The following is a 21457-nucleotide window of genomic DNA, read 5'->3' on the forward strand; positions in this document are numbered from 1 at the left end:
TAATGGCTTCTGCCTGGCCTCGGTCTGCAAAATAGACAGCATGTTTATTCCACAACAATATTCAGAGAAAGTTTACCACATTAGTTCAGTTTCAAACAGCAGGAGCCTGCATATATAATGCTATTTCTAGTATGGTTTCATAATTAAAAAAAACAAAGAACTAAACCACTTTAAAATATACAAAAAATTATCCCAATAACAAACATTGGTATGTACCAATATTCCTCTTTATAACAAAGATTAATGGTGGTTTTTTTCCCCCATGTGTTGATTCTGAAAACTAATATACACATAGCAGCTGAAAAAAAACAAGCCCTCACACCTACTACATGGGAAAGATTCTATCCAGGAAAGCACTTCTGGAATCACAAAAAATAAGTAAAAGAAGCATTTTTTTTTTCTCCCATACAAATGCTGATTTAAACACAAATACTCCAGTGGTATTACAACTGCTGATGATACTGCAGAGTCTTGTATAAATTATGTTACTGCTCCTGTTGTGACAAGCCTACTTGGAATTGCCACTGTTCTCTAATAAGTGTGCAGTCTTTACTTAAAACACAAATTAAATAAGAATAGATTTTGCCTTTGCATGCAGAACATTATTAAAATAAAATTAAGGTTAACATTTAACTAGGGATTTTTCCTTTGTTTGGGTGAACAATGCTTTTCCAGAACAGAACATTCTGGAGGAATGTCTCCCACACAACCAGTAGGGATTGAATTTTTATATTCCTCCCCTTGTTATGTGTAAAATCAAGATTAAAGGACTTGACAGGGTTAGCAAAAGATGCTGGAATTTGGCATCTCTCCCCATGATATCTTATGGCCACATCTCTGAAAGGCTCTGGACTCACTCTATCCACCTCTTCTAGAAAATGACTATACCGCTCAGATGGGAACTGAGCCCTTTAGAAAACTTTGCTCTAAATATTACTTTTCTAGAATCACAGAATAATCAAGGTTGGAAGGGACTTCCAGTGTTCAACCTCTCCAAACCTCTGCTCAAAGCAGGTTGGGTTAGATCAGGTTGCGCAAGGTCTTGTCCAGTCAAATCCTGAACAACTCTAAGGATGGAGAGTCTATAACCTCTTCATGTAACCTGTACAGTATTTGTTCACTTCCATGGTAAAAAAATGGTTTTCTGCTATCTAATGGGAGTTTCCCATGTTTCAACTTGTGTCTATTGCCTCTTGACCTATTGCTGTGCATCTCCAAGAGAAGTCTGACATCATCTTCTCTATCTTCCAATCAGGTAGCTGCAGACAGGAATTAGCTCTCCCCTGAGCCTTCTCTTCTCCAGACTGAGCACAGCTCTGTGTGCCCCAGCTCCTTGGCCAGCTTGGTGGATTTTGCTGGACTTGCTCCAGCATGTCACTGTCTTTCTTATACCGAACAGGCAAAACTGGACACAGTACTCTAGACATGGTCTCACAAGTGTCAAATAGAGAGGAAGGATCACTTCTCTTGACCTGCTTGCTACAGTTTTAGTAATGCAGCCCAGGATGTGGTTGGCCTTCCTTGCTGCAAGGGCACACTGCTGATTCACGTTCAACTTGTCCACCATGTACCCTGGGGTCCTTTTCTGAACAGCTGCTTGCAGAGTGCTGGCCCCAGCCTGTACAGTGGCACTGGATTATTCTATCCCAGATGTAGGACTTTGTATTTACTTTTGATGAAATCTGTGAAGTTTCTATCAACTCACTTCTGCAGCCTGTTCAAGTCCTTCTGATTAGCATCCCCACTCTCCAGTGTTACAACCACTTCCTGCAATTTGGTGTCATCCCCAAACTTGCTAAGAGTGCACTCTGTGCTGTCATCTTTTGTCCTCACTTCTCTTCAGGTTATGGTAACCCTCCCTCTAGTTCAAAGTCTTCCCTACCAGATTAACAAGCTTGTTTCCAAACATACTCTTGCCCCCTCTTTCTCAGATGCATTGCATTCCTGTTCAGTCACCCTTGTTCACCAAAGAGAGTCCTGCAGTCAAAAAACCTGATCCCTGTCTGTGATAGCAGCTACACAGGCAAGTGTTGACCCACTGAAGGAGTCCACTTCTGCTCAGGCCTTTCCCCCTGACCAGCGCTTGGGCTGCCATGCCCTTCACCCTGCTCCCAGAGCCACCTGGTCAGTCTTGCTTGATATGCTCCCTGTCACTCCTGGCAGCATTAGTGGTGCCCACATGGATAAGTAGCAAGGGGCAGCAGCTCGAGGTCCCATGCAACATTGCTGGTCCTGATGCTGGCAAGCAGCAAACCTCCTGAGACATCAGGCTGGGTCAGCAAGCAGCCTCCAGGGACCATTCTCTCACCCTTTCCCTTTGGTGCAAGCCCTAGGCTTGGGCCCCACTATACCCTGATGGTCAGGGCCCCTGGCACCGTACTTCTGCTGCGGTTGTAGATCTGCCGCTGCAGCAAGCACCCTCCCTCCTGTGGCCAGAAGCCACCAGTTGCCAGCCCTCCCTGTGAGTGGGCAGGGGATGTTGGTCTCTGAGAGTTGGGGAGGATGGAGGGTAGGGAAGTGTCACCCTGGAGCAGCAGGTGCCTGTGCATGGCTTCCTACATCTCTGAGAGAGGTGCTGGTAGCATTGATAGCATTCACAGGCTAAATCCCAGTTGCCTGAGGGGTGCTCAGACAGGGTTGTATCTTTCAAGAAGGAAATGGTCAACTACTGGGGTGAGACAGAGAGGAGTGTTGCCCAAGAGCAGACTGTGATGGGCCTCCCTTTGCTGAGAGGATGATGGTGGCAGCCTTCATGAGCTAAATGACTTCCCACACAGCTGGGGGGGACTTTTGGGTGGGCTTGTAGTCTTGTGAGAGTGGACTTGCAGAGGTGAGAAGTGTCACCCAGAAGCACAGGATGCCACAGCTTCTTTTAGCTGTGAGGGCAGATCTAGTGGCAGCACTGATGGAGTTCATGACCTAAATGCCACGTTCTCTTAGGGGTGTTTGGGTGGGCTTGTAGTCCTATGAGAACAGTGATGCTGGGGAAGGAGGGGAGACGCATCAGTCAGAAGAAATAGGCACCTGTACTGGGCTGCCATTTGCTGTCAGAGCAGCAGGAATGTGCAACAGCATTCATAATCTACTTGAAGGGCACTGGGGGAGGTGTTCAGGTGGGCACATAATCGTATGAGGAGGGACCTGCTAGGGAAGGAAAGGGGAAAGTGTAGCCCAAGAGTAGCAGATGGTTGTGCTGGGTCTTCCCTTTCCTGCTGAGGATCGTGTGGGTAGCAGAAGTATGTGGCAGGGATTGTGTTTGTGAGTGAAGTGATAACCTCTTGTGAGGGAGGAGGACTTTTGGCTGACTGTGTAGTCTGCTGTGTAGGTGTGGTGGTTTAGTCCCTGCTGGGGTCTGAGACCACGCGGCCGCTGCCCCTCCCCCACAAAGGGAGTGAAATACAAAGCCCCGATCTGAGATAAGGAGAGGTTTAATACAACAGTGCAACAGCAACACAACAAACAACAACAATAACAATAACAGTAATAACAATGAACAGAGCAAGATATATACCGATACAGCAAGTGAGAGCAGAGTGATCTCAAAACACACGCACCGATTCTCCCGCGCTTGGGCGCCAGGACGTGATGTCAGCATGGTATATGAATAACCCAGCTAGAGCTTCCCCCCCACTGCTGGGGAAACTTAACCCTATCCTAGCTAAACCCGGACAGTAGGCATGGTCTCCTAGACCAGAAAGCAGCTACCTTCTGGCTATCTCAGCAAAGATGCCTGGAGGGTGGCCTCAAGCCATTCCCTCTAGCTGTATGATGCAGCGTGTGTCGTCTCATCTCATTTTATAAAAAGAAAAAAATACCTCATCTCTCGATGATCAGACCCTCACTGAGCACTGTGTGGAAGCCTCAGTATAGCATGTGTTTCTTTGAGAAATGGATCTCTCTAGTCACTCTTGTGCCCTTTTGTTAAAGCACAACTGTTCCTTACGGACAGTTATTGTCCTTGTTCACAATCAATGATTGAACACCACCTCGTGAAAACATGGGTGTTTTTTTGGGGAAAAAAATCTTCTAAGATTGAATAACATTTCTGGGATCTTTCTTCCTTGAACTGTGTGGATGAATTTGTGTGCATTCAAGGACCCTCATTGACTGACATTTGCCAGACAAATGGGCTTGAAATCAGGTGCAACATGCTGGGTTGCATCACAACCCAGATGATTAAGGGAATAAGTATCACATGTTGTTAGAGCTAGGCACCATGGCAGACTGCTCATCTCCTCCCATTGCATGGATGGCTGAACTGGCATTGGCTTCTGTATGCCCTTGAATACTGAGCTGTAAACTATGGCAGCTCATCTGGTGCTTCATTAGCAACCCAGCTGACCATGAAGTGAGGCAGGGAAGCGCTACTCCTGGGGCAGCAGCATTTCACCCACTCCATCACCTTCCTTTCCAGCCAGGTGAGCCAGAATCCAATTGATTCTGCTGGAACGTAAAATTTTTGTAAAATCTTAGTGTTTCAGAGTGCAAGGCCTGAGGACTCTGTTACATATATGTATATATGCCCATCTCCTCTCTAGCTTAGAACTCACCTATGTGATTGAGTGTAAGATTCCCGTAAGCTAGCTGGGCTGTAGTAACCATCTAAGTGCACTGCTCTCAGCTTGAGGAAAATAGCAGGTTGTCAGTATTTAGCTTCTTTGCAAATAAAGCTAAATGCTGCTATCTTGTATTTGATGGAGATAACTGTACCCAAGAATAACTACTGGGTCTGAGCTGGTGCACAGGGATGTATTAAGCTGTAGTTTATCAGCTGTGCATTTGAGCACTTCTTACCCTATGAATTTATGCTAGTACAATAAAGACCTTTAAGCAAACAGATGTGCAGTCAGCATCTGATTGATTTATTTCAGTTGCTACACAGATATCATGGACTCATGGAAAATGAATCTTGAGAAAGCATCCAGATCTCGCTCCAAGGCAGGATCACCTGTACCTGAATGCCAGCTACTGACAGAACATGAATCCACAGCTCTAACCCATTGCTTCCAGCAAAACACTTGAAAGAAAGAAAAACTCAAAAGCTAATTCTGCCATACAAGTGCTAGGAAGGTTTTTTTCCAGTAGGGCTCAGCCTTAACTTCATGTTGCTGTCACGGTTAGACCTCCATGGACATCATTAGGAAGAGGTTGGCTGCTGTATTGTTTTTGAAGATTTTCACCCATCTGAGCTTAGTCATCTGTTCTGCTTTTGCAGAACAGACACTGTATTCGTGACTCATAACTCTCAAGGCATTTCATTATTTCTTTGGTTAACATTACCTATATCAGACATCTAGGAGAGCTATAACCTCTCAGCCAAGTCTTTGCCCATATAGATGGAACTCCCCTATGCTTGTGGACTGTAAATAATGAGAACCGTTAATGGTATGAAAGCTGGACAAGTCGTCCATTCAAATTTAAGATGGAAGAGAGTCCCTGAAGCTTAAATCAGCACAGCTCCAAGTTACCAGTTAAACATCACATCCTATTCCAGGTTGTGTGTATGTATAATCACTATTAACCTTAGCTACAAGCCCGGAACTACGTTGAACTAGTTATGGTAGAAACCCAGCCAATGAAGACAGTCCAAGACCCAGGTAACAGCCTAAAACATGGGAAAACAATACTAATCAGTGAGACGGGTAATGACCATAACCTCAAGGCATTAGTTACCAAGTTTTTTGAGAGAGGAGGTGTTTGAAGGATTAAGAGGAGAACTATGAAGTACTTGGAGTTATTTGAGGACCTCCTGGAGCCTGAGGGTAAGTTCTTGTCCCTTGTCTGAGGGTAAGACCTTGTAACTGAGATCACTAGTGACTCCACTTGAAAGGGTGAGACCAGAGTCGGGCAGTTTTGCCCTGGAATGTGTCAGTGTTAGTGGAGTTGTCCTGAGGAACCCCTTACAAATAAAAAGTTCAAAGTACATATACTGAGAGTAGGGTAGACACAAGCACAGCTGTGGAGACCCATGACAGTCACAGATGTGCTTGAAAGAGTGGATCTGCTTTAACAGACTGACTTATTTTCAGCTGGATATGCAGCAGGGATGCTGGTCTGTAGACTATGCACTGGATTTTAATGAAGTTTTTGTGTCATTGTTTTTGTAGTGCAAATGGTCCAAATGTCACAAGGCTTTTGGCATTTTCAAACTAGTCCTTCAGCTCACTCATAAGATGGCAACAATTCATGCAGCTTGCAGAAGGCTGTCACAGCCAATTCTCTGTGGGACCAATGCCAAGGTACCACTCTTTGGTAAAGAGAAATAAGTTCCCTAGCAGCTTGCTGTGAAAGATATCTCTATGAAAGTAGTATTACCAGGTAGAAGGGGCAACAAAAACTTCTTAGTTTTTCCTTCCAGGGACAAATAAGTATGAGATGTCATATAAGTCTCATGCAGCAACTGTTCCTGGTGGTGCAAGGCAATCTATAGAGCTGTTGTGACTTTTGTTTTGTATAAGCAACCTACTCGATGTTCATGTGAGCCACTTCTCTAACATGGCAACCTAAAAGAATAGCTTTAGAAAAACAGAACTATAGATTAGTAGCCAGAAAAAAAGAATGGAGGAAATAAACTGAATTACATTTTGTTAAACCTGCAGGAGCCTGTGAGAGTGCTGTCTCTGCAGCAGGTTGACATGTCTTGCTGCAGTCCCAAGGTCTAGCCCGGTTGATGATACACAGTTAATGAGGGCCTAATGGCTTCAGTGTGAGAGGCTTTTTGTGGTGAAGAGGAGCTTTGGGGTAGTGGTGTGAAAGGTCTTAACAAGGGTACTTTCGGTGTCATAGCATTAATTAGTAATACTCTGTACTGTTGTGATCACCCCTTTTTCAGACTGAAGATTTTAGGCTTCTTTCAGTAATAATGTAACCTCACTGTACCAGTAAACTTGCTCTTTTGGGTTTTACAACTAAGGAAAAAAGAAACAGAGTGAGACAAGCCGCAACTACTAGGCAATATGTAAGCATCCACACAAAGGGGTGAAAGCTGAGGAGAAGATGCTCTGCCATAGCAGCGTGGGTTCAGGATTTGTCCTTCTGTTTGTTCCTGTTTATGAGCTGGGATGCATCAAATTTAGAGCTGACTTAATTTGAGGCGATTACATGGCTAATGAAAAATCTGTGTCACTCCTGAGATTATGTGTAAATGCTACTAATGAGTGATGATTTAGCTGCTGCCAAGCAGGACAGTTGTGGCACCACTCCTATTTGGTATAGGGCCTTTTATTTCTCAGGTTTTTAGGCTTAATACAATACAGCAGCTCATTCTCTAATTTTGGTCTCCATTTCCCTTTTTGCTGGAAAATGGAGAAGAGGCATATGGTGGGAAAAGAATAATTTTAAATTCAGTGAAATATAAATATTGGTCAAAGCAAAAAGGTGGTATAATTAATAAGCAGAGTGTTTGACAGTTATACATGACTTTATAAATTTAAGTATTAAGTAATCATGTATTTTACACAGTTTTGCAAAATGGTATAAAGTAAGAGCATCCTCAGCATTTAACTAGGGTGAATTATCAATTAACTTTAGTAGGAGCTGTTCCTGCAAAGGGAAGAAAAAAATCCTTCGGAATGAAGCACTGAAATAGTTCTAAATACACTATCTATTTAGAAATCAAAAGCCACTGGAGATACTGACTCATTTTGATTAACTGCACTTTTGAGAAAGCATGAAAAGAATTGTGATTATTTCCTTTTACTGCTTTGGAGACCAAAGCAGCATATGCAAGTGTAGTCACTTCAAAGAGAATTAGGATCTGTTTCATGCTAAACTGTATTTCAGACTGCCCTTGAAATGAGAAATTGTATTTCCAAGCTGTCTGCTAGCTAGGATGTCAGGCCAACAACTGTATGTAGGATTCCAGACTGTGTTTCAGTTTAAGGGTGTGTTATGAGTTGAACAGGGCTTGTTAGCTCATTTCTCATTTCGCTTGTTAGCTCAGTGAGAGCTGAGAGACAAATATGATGCACAAACCTTAAATACATTGCTTCTTGAACATCTCACTTTGCTACAATAGCATCATAAATGAAAGGTGGTCAATGGATGGTACCAGACAGGGAGATTTCTTGTTGTGACTTCTAACTCTGCTGTGCCAGTATGCGTAAATGCGTATGTAGAAAAGGTGTATGTATACATAAAAAACATAGGTGAGGAATGTGGCACAGCAGAATTGTTCTTGTCCCATGTGATATGGATTGGTGCTTCATAAGTGGCTGTAGTTTTGCCACTTTCCCAGGAAGGAAATCTTAGGCTAACACCAAACATTGCTGGTTTTGGAAGGTACGTAATTAAGTCTAGGAAAAAAGCTCGAGGGGAAGAAGGGCTCTTAAAAAGTGTCTTGATTCTTACCAGAAGGTAGGAATGTTTTATATAAAATCACCTTTAACTACTGCTGCTCCCTGCTACCTGGTGCACCTTGAGTGCATTCATGATGAATGAACAGTGGCAAAATAATAGCTGCTTCTTGTTTATCTATTTTCTCATGTTATCTACCTCTACCTCTTTTCTGTCCTTCATTTCTCATCTGTCACTTTACACTATGTTTTTGCTATAGGTACATTCTGAGCTTTGAACATGGTGTTCCTTTTCTTTAATAGAAACACAAAATGTTGCAGTAGCATTAGATACTAACCAAATGGTAGTGAACATCTCATGAGTTTTGATTACTTCAGGGCTTTGGAAGCTCTAAGGCTACTTGTACTCTGTTTTCAGTAACTGGATTTCAACTTGGCATCCCAGAGCATGTAAATTGATCTGGTTGCATCCATGTTGTTTGTATGCTCACAGGCCTGACTTTTCCCTGCTCAAAGATTGTGTTGTCTTTTACTGACTAAATTCAGAACAAGAGCTGACATGTAAGCAACATGGGTAGGTGTTTTCATTCTAACCCTCAAGCCTGTGTCTGTCTCTCTCTATAGATGCTGTTCTGTAATATCGAACAATACCTGATGGAGTATCTACTGTGAAGAGGACCAGAGCTATAGCATGATTCTCAGGTTTTGTGTGCAGGTTGTGGACATGGATCTTAGCCCTTTTGCATTACATAGGGAAGCACTTCATGTGTTGTCAGTCTTCACTATGTAGCAGTCTGCCATGTGTGGTTTTAATAAGAGAGTAGAAACGTCAGCTTTTCAAGGCTATGGTCAGCCCACAGAAGTAAATGTCTTAGCCTTCCTGTACTTAATAGCACCAAGGTGTAAGCCATTTCTGGATGTATCAAATCCATTAGCAAAGCTGGTAAATTGAGAGATTCCTATGTATAACTTATTTCTGTTTAAAGGGTATGTAACTTTACACTTGATATACATGTGCAGAAATATTTGACAGAAACAAGTGTGAGAGCTGTGCAAAGTGTGTTGAGCTGGCAGAAGAGCTAGGAAAACAGCAAGCACAGGTCAGTAGCAAGATCTCAATTTTTGTGGGCTTTTTTTACTGATATTTTTTCTCTATGTCAGTACAGCACCTGAACTCCATTCAGATATGTAACAAAAAGCAATCCTCACTCCAAAGTTTGTGACTTCCTGTCAGCTGAATTTGTTATATTGTCTGTTCATAATTAGATGACAAAACACAAGTAGAAGTACAAATGAGGTAAAAAACAAAGGTTACAGCAAACTGCTGTCAACCGTTGTCTATTTTAACTGCCAGCAGGATATCTGTCAGGTATCTCCTTTCCTGCAAATCGAAGTGAATAACTCTGTGAATATTACCTTCCCGTTTCATTTAGTAAATTGTTGATGAACAAATTGCAAAGTTCAAGAATGTAATTATTTGGAATTAGTAGTGAATTTCTTTAGCACATAATTGATATTCTGTGGATCATTTGATTAGCAGCTGAAAACAGTTTGTAATTCATGCTGTAATTAGCTAGCACCGTGCTCGCTCCAAATGAGACTGCAGTGTTATAAATTTGGGTAGACACAATTATCCAACCAGAGTAAAGAGCAATGCAGCTTGACTTCTAACTAACTTACACTGAACAAATGTCTTGCAATAGAAGACTACCTGTTCACCTGCAGAAATCAAACATGGAAGACTTCTCACCAGGCCTGGATCAAAAATTGCCTCAGAATTCACTTTTAATTCTGTGCTGATGTCAGATGTCTGTGGGTTCCCACTTAATGATTTCATATTTCATAGGGGTGTCAGGGCAGAGTGGACTAAGTGTAACTGATGTATCGGCATGGAGACTAGCCATGGAGGGTGGAAGACCCTCTGAACAAATGCCTGTTATCTGTGGGATGGTCTTTCAGAGTGTGAAGGTGCCTCTTGACTGAAGGCTGTGTATTTTCACCTGCATAATCATGCAGCAGACCTGTCTTGTGGGGGGACCTGTTTCTCTTCTGCCTGTTAGATCTAGGAAAGCAGAGTCCTCCTGTGAGCACCTGAATGGGGAAATACTATTTTCTGCATGGATGATTCAGAGTCAACTGATGTAATAGGAGACTGTGTTGCCTGCAGGCCAGTATCCCTGCCCAGAGTTAAAATATCTTTTGCAGGAAAAAGTAAATAATGTTTTAAATAATCTTTCTTTTTTTCAGTTAGTTTATGAACTGTGTAACTACCCTGGCATGTCTGTTATGCTTTCCAAGGCCTGGATACATAAATGCGAAAAAAAAAGAAAGGATTTTAAAATTGTATTGTTTAGCTTCTCAGAGTAAATCTAGTCATATGGAATGGGCTTTCCCTTGACCTTTTGTAGATAGAATAATCTTTTTATCTCCAGCTGCTCCTAGTTGGGAAGAAAATACATGAAGTGGTTCACTACATTTACTGTCATTTTCTGTGGACCACTAGATGGCACAAGAACACTAGGTAGGAACAGAGCACTTTGCCTGGAAAGGAGTTGGCTCGTTAAGCCCACTTCTGTGACCTTTAACCGTATTCTGTTACCCAAACCACAGATCTCGGAATATGCATCTGCGAATTAAAACCTAGATTTCTGTCTGATCAAAAAGGGACCGCACAGAAAGTAAAAATTCGGCATGTGCTTAAATAGCTTAAGAGTTGACTGTAAATGCAAAGGCTGAGAGTCACCTTATCCAATCTCTAGTAGGCTTAGATAGGTGTGTTTTTTCTTTGCTGCAGAAGGGACTCAGCTTTATTTAGTCAACTAGTCACATCTTGCTATATGCTTTGTAGCATTACAGACACAAAGTTTCACATTAGTTAACTAGCAGACTGTCATGATCACCAGGTCTTTAAATAAGAAAATGGTCAATAATTTCCAGCCATTTCCTTTCATTGAATTAATTCCCCATGTATTTCCCTTTCTCCCCTGTGGGTCTTCATACCCACGTCCAGACATCTGCAATCCTGACTAGCCAGCAGCGAAAAGGCATGGCATGCTGGCACTTTTCTTCTGAGGAGTGGGTCCAACTCCAGTCTACTCAGAGGCTCTTGCTCATGTGAAGCACAAGGCACTGTTTGTCCTCTGGGTAAGATGTGTAGGTGTTTAATTTCTGCTGTTTGCCTGAGAGAAGGAGGAGATCACTCCAAAGAAGCTTCTTCCTCTTCAGATATTGATAAGACATGAGTGAATTTTGCAACATAAGACTGAGAAGAGCTCAGTGGAGAAAAAGCTTTCCCTCCCTTTTCCCCCATTTTGTCTGAAGTAAATCTTCATTTACGCTCTACTTAATTGATTTGGAATGAGCTGTGTATGAAAACTAGAACTCTGTTTTCATGAACCGTGTGGGAATTAAGCCTGGGCCTTTAAATAACTTGGGAATTACAAGTCACCTTATAATACAGACTCTGGTAGCCTTAGAAGACTAATGTGAGTGTAGAAGGGCAAAAAGGCCTGGGACTGAAACAGATTTGAAGGCATGTCTATAATGGTGTGTTCAGGCTAGGCCTATTGCTGTGTTACAACAAAGAAATTGCATACAGGGGAAGGTAGGCTTGCATTTGCCTGCAGGTGCAGAGGAGTTACTTGGTTGCCCAAGCAGCAAGTCAGATGCCAACATCAAATGAAGGAACACCTGATGCATTCCCTTTAGTGAAGATTCATCCAGGTAGTTAAAGCACAAGACCAGTGCTCCTACCCGTATAATATTGGACTAATCATTTATTTTTTTCTCTTTATCTGTCAGTGCATGAACAGTGGGATTTGTGATGATAATCTACAAAGGAAATGGAGGAGAAAATTTACTAGAGCAGCCCATGATAACCTTGATCTGATAATCTCAAATTTGCTGCCTACATCAGTTTTCCAGATTTCATATTCAGCTTTTCTGTGATTAAACTTTATCTGTATTTGATCATTAATCATGAATGTATTCTTCCTGTAATATTCATGAATGCTGAAACGATACCAGGAAAGTAGGAGACTTAGAAAGAATAGATAAGCAATGCAGAAATATTTTTTAACACTGGACAGACTGGCAGCAGTGAACTTTGTGCACTTGGGGAAGCAAAGAATGTAGACTTGAACTTCAAATACATCTTGGCTGCTGCTTTCAGCATTTCAGTTCCTCCTAAGGAGGATGCCAGGTGTCTACCTCAAAATAGAAAGTGTTCCCAGGCAGGGTTTTCTGTCTGTATTCTGTGTTCCTGTGCTCATGAAGAAGAAAATAACTTCCAAAGGCCAGGCACTAGATGGAATACACAGTGTGTTTTTTTAAAGATTAATTCATACGTGTTTACTGAAAGGCTACTTACTATGTTGTTTGTATAATGCTTAGATAAATATGACAGAAGTTTCTCCCATTAATGTGATTAATTTGTATGTCCTTGCTCTGTAAACTAATACATATTGCTTTGCACTTCTGTCACTAGAGGCAATACAGAGCAGTTGATGGAGAAGTTGCAGACTTACACAAAGAGTAAAACACCTTTCATTTTTACCTTGGAAGAGTTGCTAAAGAGAAAAATTGAAGCAGAGGGAGCACTGCGAATTAAACAAGGAAAGGGTCTTATGAATTCATGGCATATATGAGAGAGAGCAGTTACTGTCCTGCAGATCTGCATTATGTGAGAGAAACAGTTCCACAGCAGTCTTATCAGCTATTCTTTGGCATTTTTGCAAATTGCGGCAATATGAAATTATTAGCTGTATGGCCCCAATACAGAAACTCCCCATGAGAAACTTTCAATTTGGAATTTGGTAGTTTCCAGGAAGCCTTGAACACACTGGGACCGCGGGGGCCCAGGTGTGACCACATCAGCTAGTGCCAGGGCACTGCGGCTCCCTGGGCAGCACAGGCAGCAACCAGAGTGCCCTCTCGGAGCCGGAGCCCAGAACTGGCATCTGCAGTGCCCTTGGGGCAGCCCCCCCTTACCGGCAGCACCTGGAGCTGGGGAGCAAGCACGCCTTGGCTAGCATGGTTATGGCCAAAGTGGTTAAAACGAAGGAGAAACCAGAGTGATGCTGAGGACTGCAGGGCTGACCACCGCCTCACCCAGACTAGCCCATGGCTCTTAAGGAGCTTGCGTGTGCTTGGGTATCAGGCACCCTATCAAAGCCTGTAGTGGTGTAAGGCAGAAGGAACGAGTTCTCCCACGTGAAGAAAGAAAGAGTTTGGCTGAAGGAGGAAATAAAGCACTGATCCCACAGTCTTAAGGCTAAACTCCCATGAAAGGCTGAAGCGTTGATTATTTTTAGCCAGGGAGAGCCTAGGGGGAGGGCTTGTCAAATAGATTAAACCATTGTTAGGAGCGGAGCAGAATTCTCCTGCAGCACTTTCCTTTCCATCACACCTGCATCCTGATCTGAAATAAAAAGTATGTGTGTGGCGGGTTGGGGGGGAAATGTGGAGGAGGGAAAAACTGCACTTGGAGTGTGGGATTGCACAGTTAGTGATGGAGTCGCTCTTTCCTGTCACTGCTTTTACCCTATTAGCTTCTTTTATGCTAATTTCTTTCTGTTAGTCCCCAGGACAGCCTCTGAGAGTTGTTTATCATTCTGGGGCAAAATGTTCCAGCCTCCTCTCACCACTCTTTCTTCCTGCACACAGGGGTGCTGATATGTCTAAGTGTCCAGAAGAGCCTGAGGACAGAGTGGGAGGATGTTTTCTCCTTTTTGTAAGCTCTCTGGGCCCATTACTCTTGCTCAGCACTGTTCTAGTTCCCCCTGCTTTCTCCCAGGCATCCAGGCTGTGAGAAGCAGCACTGTCATGCTGCAGCAAACAAGATGCTGCACAGCTGCCGGGGCATTCATCCACGCTGGGCCAGGTGCTGTCTAACCTTCCCTTTTGGAGCACATGTTTAAACATTGTTCAAAGCAATCTGGTCACTGTGGGATGGCATGGGTGGGTTGGGCAGGACAGGGTATTATTCAAGGCTGCCCTTTGCCAGCTAGGTTTTACTAATTTCCTGGCTTTGCTGCATGACTTATCTCCCAGACAGAAGGAAAAGAAGGCTGGGAGAGCATGTTTGCCCCAGAGATAGCTGGAGGGGTAGCTGGAGCTTCAGCTAGGTGTTGTGGCAACAGAGGGTGGATCTTTTTATCTGGAACAGGAGCATGAATATGAGAGGTGCCTTCAGAGACTGGGAATTATGGTCTGACCCAGTTTGAGTCTCTCTTCTCTTCTGCCCTTCTGTTCAATTGTTTAGGTCACAGCCATTTACAGAAGAAAATCTTTTAGGTGACAGTTGTTCACAGAAGACTTCCATGATTCTTTAGTCCTGGTACTGTGCCCTAGTTTTGTATTGTCCTACAGGTCCTCTGGTTTAGGGTCCAGGAGAGGAGGCTTGTACATAAACAGTGCTATCTATTTCCTAAGAACTAAACTTTGGTGGGGAGGAACTAGAGAAATATAAAAGCAGATAATCCATGTACCGTCAAGCCTACCCACTCAAAAGTGGAGGAGGCCACCCAGACCCTCAGCTGTGAGTGTAGGAAAGGTGGGACCAAAGCCTCTCTTGACAGTCTTTCTGAGTTCTTTAGGAAATGTTCCTTTAAACCTACTCAGATGGTCTCTCCTCTACAAGTTTTTCCTTCTTCTTACATGGCAGTTTAGCCTGACCTCAGGAAGCTCTTGTACAATGACATGAAAATGTTTCTTGCTTTGTCCTGAGTATTCCCCCACCTACTTTATAATCTGAAAGGAGAGATGAGACCCCTCCAGAGCCTCCAAAGTGCCTCCTGAAGGTCCCAGTGGTCCTAAGTGTGAAAACCCTTTCCAGAAGGGGTAGGTAAATGGCTGAGATGTATGAAACTCAACTGTGTTCTTCCCTGCCTAATGCAGTCAGCCTGTTTTTCAGTTTAACCCCATGTTTTTATACAGTAAAATGCTTTCCAGTAATCAAACAAACATTTAAAAGATTATATATACAATTACAGGCATCTCCAAATCTGTCGCAGATGTCCTTGGGGTTTTGTATGCCAAAGGGAAAGCCTTGGCTTTTAAAGATGGAAGAAGCAGGAGAGATGAAAGGGAAGAGGCTAGTTGCTTTCACAGAAATGTGGGAATTATCAGACTAAGCCAGACGCAGACTGTGTAGTCTGTCTTGGATACATTGAGTGCAGAAGGGGGCTCTAATTATCACTATTTGCACCCACTGGTGAAGTTACATGCCTTTGGTCACGTGGGCTGCTAGTGTCTGCGTAGCCAAACCATCTCTTTTTGGAGCTGGGATCCCTGAAAGCAAAACTAGAACTTCATTACTCTGACTGTTCCTCCTCAGAAGGGGTCCACACACTGACGTCTGATATCAGCCCGCGTTAAAGGAGGAGCAGGGAAAGAGGAGCTGTTGAATTACTGTGGAACAGCTGCATTTTGGGATCAGTGCCAAAAGTGGGGGAGGAAAACTTCTGGAGTCCTGAAGAGATAGAGAAAGGCAGATCCCTCCAGGTCTGAGGCTTCAATAGACCAACGCCGTGTGTGGGCAGGAGCTAAGATGCTGCGTGGGAAAAATTTGCTGTTTCAGTAGCAGGGGAGTTCCCTCCTGGGTCTTCATGCAAACCGTTTCCCCTAAATCCCAGGCTTTATCACAGATCTAGGCTAGTACCCTGGGATGGGCTGCAGAGCTACAGCCTCCACCTCTTTCCACCCCCTGGCACCAGATACTGGTAACCTCTGGATTTAAAGATGCACTGCTTTTTGGCACAAAGGGTCCCGGAGCCAAAACCAGCAGTGGGGCCATCTGACCCCCTCCTCAGCAGCATGAGGCAGCACATTTATGGGAAGCTTATGCTCAGGGCACAGAACTTGGCAAGTCTGTATAATGTAGCTGCCACAGCTCTCAACCTTGCATGGCTTACTCTTTGTTGGGTGCAAGATGAGGGCGTTCCAGCAGGGCAGTTAAACATAGGGTTCAGTAATACTGGCAGTCAGAAATTTTTCTCAAAGAGCTGGCTGTTTACCATGAAATGTTGACTATAAAGACCATGTATTGTTTTTACCTCTGGGTGTTTGATATCAGAAAAGCACTTTGCAAGTCTGCAGACATGCCTGTGCTTCCAGTGACTTAATTTGGAAGTGTCCAGTCACACCTGGGGGGAACTGTAAAGTGCAAAATGGGATGACAGCATCTTTTGTAAATACAACAGGATTTCCTGGGATTATGTTTGAATTCTTGGTCTTCTTGGGGAGGGGGAGAATGTATTTGGTCGTTGACAAAGCCATGAGAACGCTTTCTGTGTTATGTAATTTATAAGGCTGCTGGCTATCATCTAGCCAGCAACCCACTTCAAATTGCATCATTTAAGGATATTCACATGGTTCTGTTGAATAAATCCAAATTGCATGGGATACAGTTACATTAAAGTCTTTAGTCAGTCTAAGCCATGTTTCTGTCATTTTTTTGTAAGCATAAAAAAAAAATGTAGTCCAAACTGGCTAGCTATATGTTGCTTGCAGGAATGTGTCATAGGATTACATTGTGACCAATCTAAGTGCTTTTTCAATGGCTCACAGCTTTCTGGTATATTCTCCATAAAGCTTTCTTCCTTTTTTGTATTTGAAATTTGTTCTGACTGTCTCAACAGGGCAGAATAAATACATCCTAATGAACACTATAATGAATATGAAGCTACTTTGACAAACCAACTTCATTTTCATGAATCTCATTGTTAGTTGAATATATTAAATAACGTGTGTGTCCTATTTGAGGGCAAATGCTTCTCTTGAAATTAAAGCCATATTTTGTGAGCATAATGCTTCGCTCTTGTTGAATGGCAATGGATCAGGTAAACCATGCTGTTCTAGCCCTATTTGGTGGTATGTACAAGCTTTCTAAGGTACGCTTAAAGCATATCTGCAAATAATGTGTGTAGCTTTAAAATAAGCTTTGGTAAGCAGTCAGTCTGGCAGCATTTGACTAGCCTGTTAGTGAAATGCAAGCAGGAAAGGACACGCCATTTTGAATTTGCCGTATCTGTTGGTGGAAATAGTCCTTGTGGTATTTGTCCAGTTGTGTTACTGAATCCAATCACTGCAACAACTCACAGTCATTTTCATTAATTGGGACAAATACACATAATTTCTGAAATTCTGAAAAGGGGTTTTAGGAAAAATATGTTTTAAAGAATAAATCTCACCAGTGATTGTGATTCCAGTGCATTGTGGCATAGCTGTTAGTACCATGCTGAAGTCCATGCTGACAGCTATCAGGAGCTAGGAGATAATCAGTATCTGTAGCATTGCCTATACTATTGGAAATCTGTCCTCTTTAGCATATACACTGTCCAAGTCTAAGCAAGGCAGTTGTTTTTGATCTCCTGAGGTTATTCTACTTCTAAAGTGGAGGGACTGAAGTGTCCCAAGGATGGAGTTCAAGTGATTCTTTGTTTTAAGCAGCCATCAGATTTCAGCAAAGATCAGAGAATATTGGGGTAGCAGACAGCTACTTTCCTGTCTGAGCTGTATCTTTTCTGGCATGGGATGCTAGAGATATAATCTTTTTCAGTGTAGTGAAAGGAACTATATCTTGCTTGAGATTGGTATTGGCAGGAGATAACATTTGCTTGAGAATGAAAGTGTATTGTTCTAGCACAATATACTGTAATTTAACTCATTCACAATGCCATTTCTTCTGTGGGTCCAGTCTGTAAACTAAATCAGAAACTGGCATTTTAGCCAGGTGCATTCAGTTTCAAAGTACTGAATACTGCACATAACGTCAGCAAGAATTCTCATTTTCTTGCATCACGTGATTTTCATAAGTAGTGGCTCTACACCTCTTTCCTTCTCCATCTGAATAATGTCTATGACTTTTTTTTTTTCTTTGCCACTCCGGAAAAATACTGTAATACCATCATGTTGAATATACTTGTCTCCTTTTACCTGGTTTCACTATGCTATTGCTAGGCAGATGTATGAGTGAAAGTTTTGTCTTCTGAGAGAGAAGCTGTCTGAGGGTACTTGAAGCTCACTGCTGCAGATTGTGAAGAAAGAAAGGTGAATGAGCTTCTTCTGAGGACTCTGCTAGCAGTCTCCATTGAACACTGGAGTAAGGACTGAGAGGACATGAAAAGCCTAAGGCACAAAGAATGGGGACTCAGAAGAAAACTGAATGAGGTGGAATTTGCCAGAGGTGTGATGATGTTCCTTCCTCTGTTTCCTAAAGAACTCACATTGAAAAAGGCACACGATGGAATGGTGATAGAAGTCCTTTGCTCTGTACCTAGATGTTCAGTGAAGGGTAGTTTTCTTCCCTGAAAGCATCTTGTTTAGCTGTACCAGATTAATCATTGTCAGCCTTGCCTTAAGGGGTTATGTCCTTCCTCACTGTAGGTTTAAACTTGTCTTGGGTGTGGGGACATGATAGCAGAGTACTGCGAATTTGAAGCACTTCTGTGATGTGCAGAAGTAGGCATCTGAACGTGGACTTCAGAGTCAGCAGAAGATATGCTGCTCAGGGCATGGGGAAGCTGGCCAGGATCCCTGCTTTTACCCCTGCCTGGGAACTGCTGATCTCACTGCAGAGGAAAGGTCTGCTTGCCTCCCTTCAGGTAAGATGACTGCCACTTAGTCCTGCCTTCCTGGCATGGGACCATGGGGGCCAACTTCTCTTTCAGCCTGTGCAAGTAGTGATTCTGCTTGTTTGCTTCTCCAACCCATCCCAGCAGAAAGGGAGTAGAAAAGTAGCAAAACAGGCTAAAGAGAGCAGTGCAAAATTAAGACAACTGAGAATGTGCAGTTTTAATGTGAATTTTAGTAAAATTCTGTGCCCTTTCTAGCATTTAAGACTAGCATTTGCTAATATTTTAGTTGCTAATTGCTAATAGTTTTCATGAATGGCCTGCAGTACACATGACCGCTATGTCTCCTTGCGTACTTCTAAACTGAAAAGGTCTCTTAGAAGAAGGTGTTGTATGAATGCAGGTTCCTTCAGTGTGAAACAATGAATGGTCCAGTTTGCAAAAGGAACTTTCTATCTATGGTCTTTTTGTCCCCTTCTCCTCCAAGTTTTTCAAGTGTAGGTTTCTCTTTCACCCCCATCTGCTGCCCATTTACCTCTTCCACTATCTTTTCCAACGCGTCATCTGTTCTTAGAGCAACGCAGTTTGAATCAGGTGATTCAGATATATGCTTCCCCTGCTGAATAACCAACATGAGGCTGGAAAATCTACCCTCAGACTAGTGACTGCTTGTTTTCTACTTTGCCTTTTTCAGAGTAGGTTTAAATCCAGTTTTTAATGGAGAGAAGGGAGAAGGGTTATGCAGTGCCACCAAATTGAACGCTGCCTTCGCTCAGTTTTTGTGCAGGCTTCTAAGAGTGTTAGAAAGCAATATGAGGAGATAGAAACCTATCATATTTAGCCATATTTAGAGGTTTTCCTTTAGATCTGTATATCACTATTATAGTCCACATTAACAGACTGCAAACCTGAGTCTCCCTTTTTTTTGAACCAAGACTTAGCAGTGTTTTGTTTCTTTCCTGTGGTGACATTTGAGGGATTTATGGCTGCACCACCTGAAAAAGATGCCAAGGCTAAAATGGACTTCATGTGTCACGAAGTCCATGGGCATCCCTGTAATGTAGATTTCCCCACACATCACTGTTCTGCTCAGTGCATGGTACAATGGATTTTCCAAGTAATGATTTTGTGATGGTATAGGTATGGGGAGTGATTCCCAGGTCTTGTGTAAGGAACTGTGCCCCAGCTGTGTCCTGACTTCATTCATGAACCAGTTTTCACCTCTTCCTCCCCACCCTGAGGCTCCCATGCTTCCAGAAATGAGAAATGCAAGCACATAGGCCTGAACAGGGTTTTGCCATGTTTCCAGTCAGGAAATCAAGACTACAGGACATGTCAAGGGAAGCCCACAGGCTAGATGTGGAAGCTATATATTTTTTCCAAGAGGAGTTGTCTCTCCAAGTAATTCTTTATTCCAGAAATCAGAAACCTCAGGTGCCTTCTGACTGTCACTCAGCAGGGTTTGGGTAGAGTCAAAAGATGGGAGCTGCTGTGCCTTCAGGGAGATGTCTGAGACTCCCAGGGTTCTCTGCTCCCTCTTATGGCAGTGTAGTGGCGATGTACAGTTTTGTGCATATGGGAGTTGAGAGTCTTTTGCCTCTTTGAGAAACAGTATGTGGTTTATCTCTAGTTAGGTAGGGAAAAAAATTTCTGGTGTGCCTTTCTGGAAAGGTTGCTGGGCCCTGACCTGCTTTGACCTGATCTAATTGAGGATTTTGCCAAGCTTATTACATGAGATGTTCTTTGGCAGCACTGAGCAAGCAAAGCAAGCTGATCACAAATTATCATTTATACGTGCACAGAATGAAACATAAAAATAGCTCTTTAAAAAAAATATTTCCTTTTCAGTGACATAGAATAACCTTCCTTTAGTAGCCTGTCATAGACCTCAAGATCTGTGTGACAAGTCATCTCAGCTTCCTCAGTTTTATCTGTCTTTCCAGACACATTACTAATGCAAGGTTGAATAATACAAAAAATGCACCTCTGAATACTAATTTGTTTTTTTAAACTACATCACTGATTCTATAGATGTGCCCATTTTGTGTTTGCCTACCAGGAATGTCAGCCAATATTTACTGATGCACCTGCTTATCAAAAACACCTTTTACATATACCCACATAAGTATTTCAGGCAAAAACTATCAGTTACATACACAAAGTGTTTGCTTTGGAAGTGCTTACATATTCATCAAATCAGGGGTGAAAATGAAGAGCAGACAATAAAACTTACTTGACCAGCAACACTGAAACACTACAGCTTGAGTATCAAGCATCTGTTCTGACCCCATAAAATAAGATTTAAAAAAAAAAATGAATACATTTGAATGACAAATACCTAAAACTTCCTGATCTGCTCATAATCTGGCAGAAAATAAAGTTCATCAGGTTTGGGCAGAAATCGGTCTGAAAAGGTTTAATTTTTTTATCCTGTTCAGAGGTGAATATGCAGTTGGTGAATGTAAAGAGTTTAATATCACAGTCAAGGGGAGCCACTGAGTATGTAGTGCTGTTCCAGCAGCAGTACTGCCACTGATGGAGAGAAACAGCTGGATGCAACACATACCAAATGCATCTATAGTGTCTACA

The sequence above is a fragment of the Strix aluco genome, chromosome 3 (assembly GCF_031877795.1).
Source record: "Strix aluco isolate bStrAlu1 chromosome 3, bStrAlu1.hap1, whole genome shotgun sequence".
NCBI lineage: Eukaryota > Metazoa > Chordata > Aves > Strigiformes > Strigidae > Strix > Strix aluco.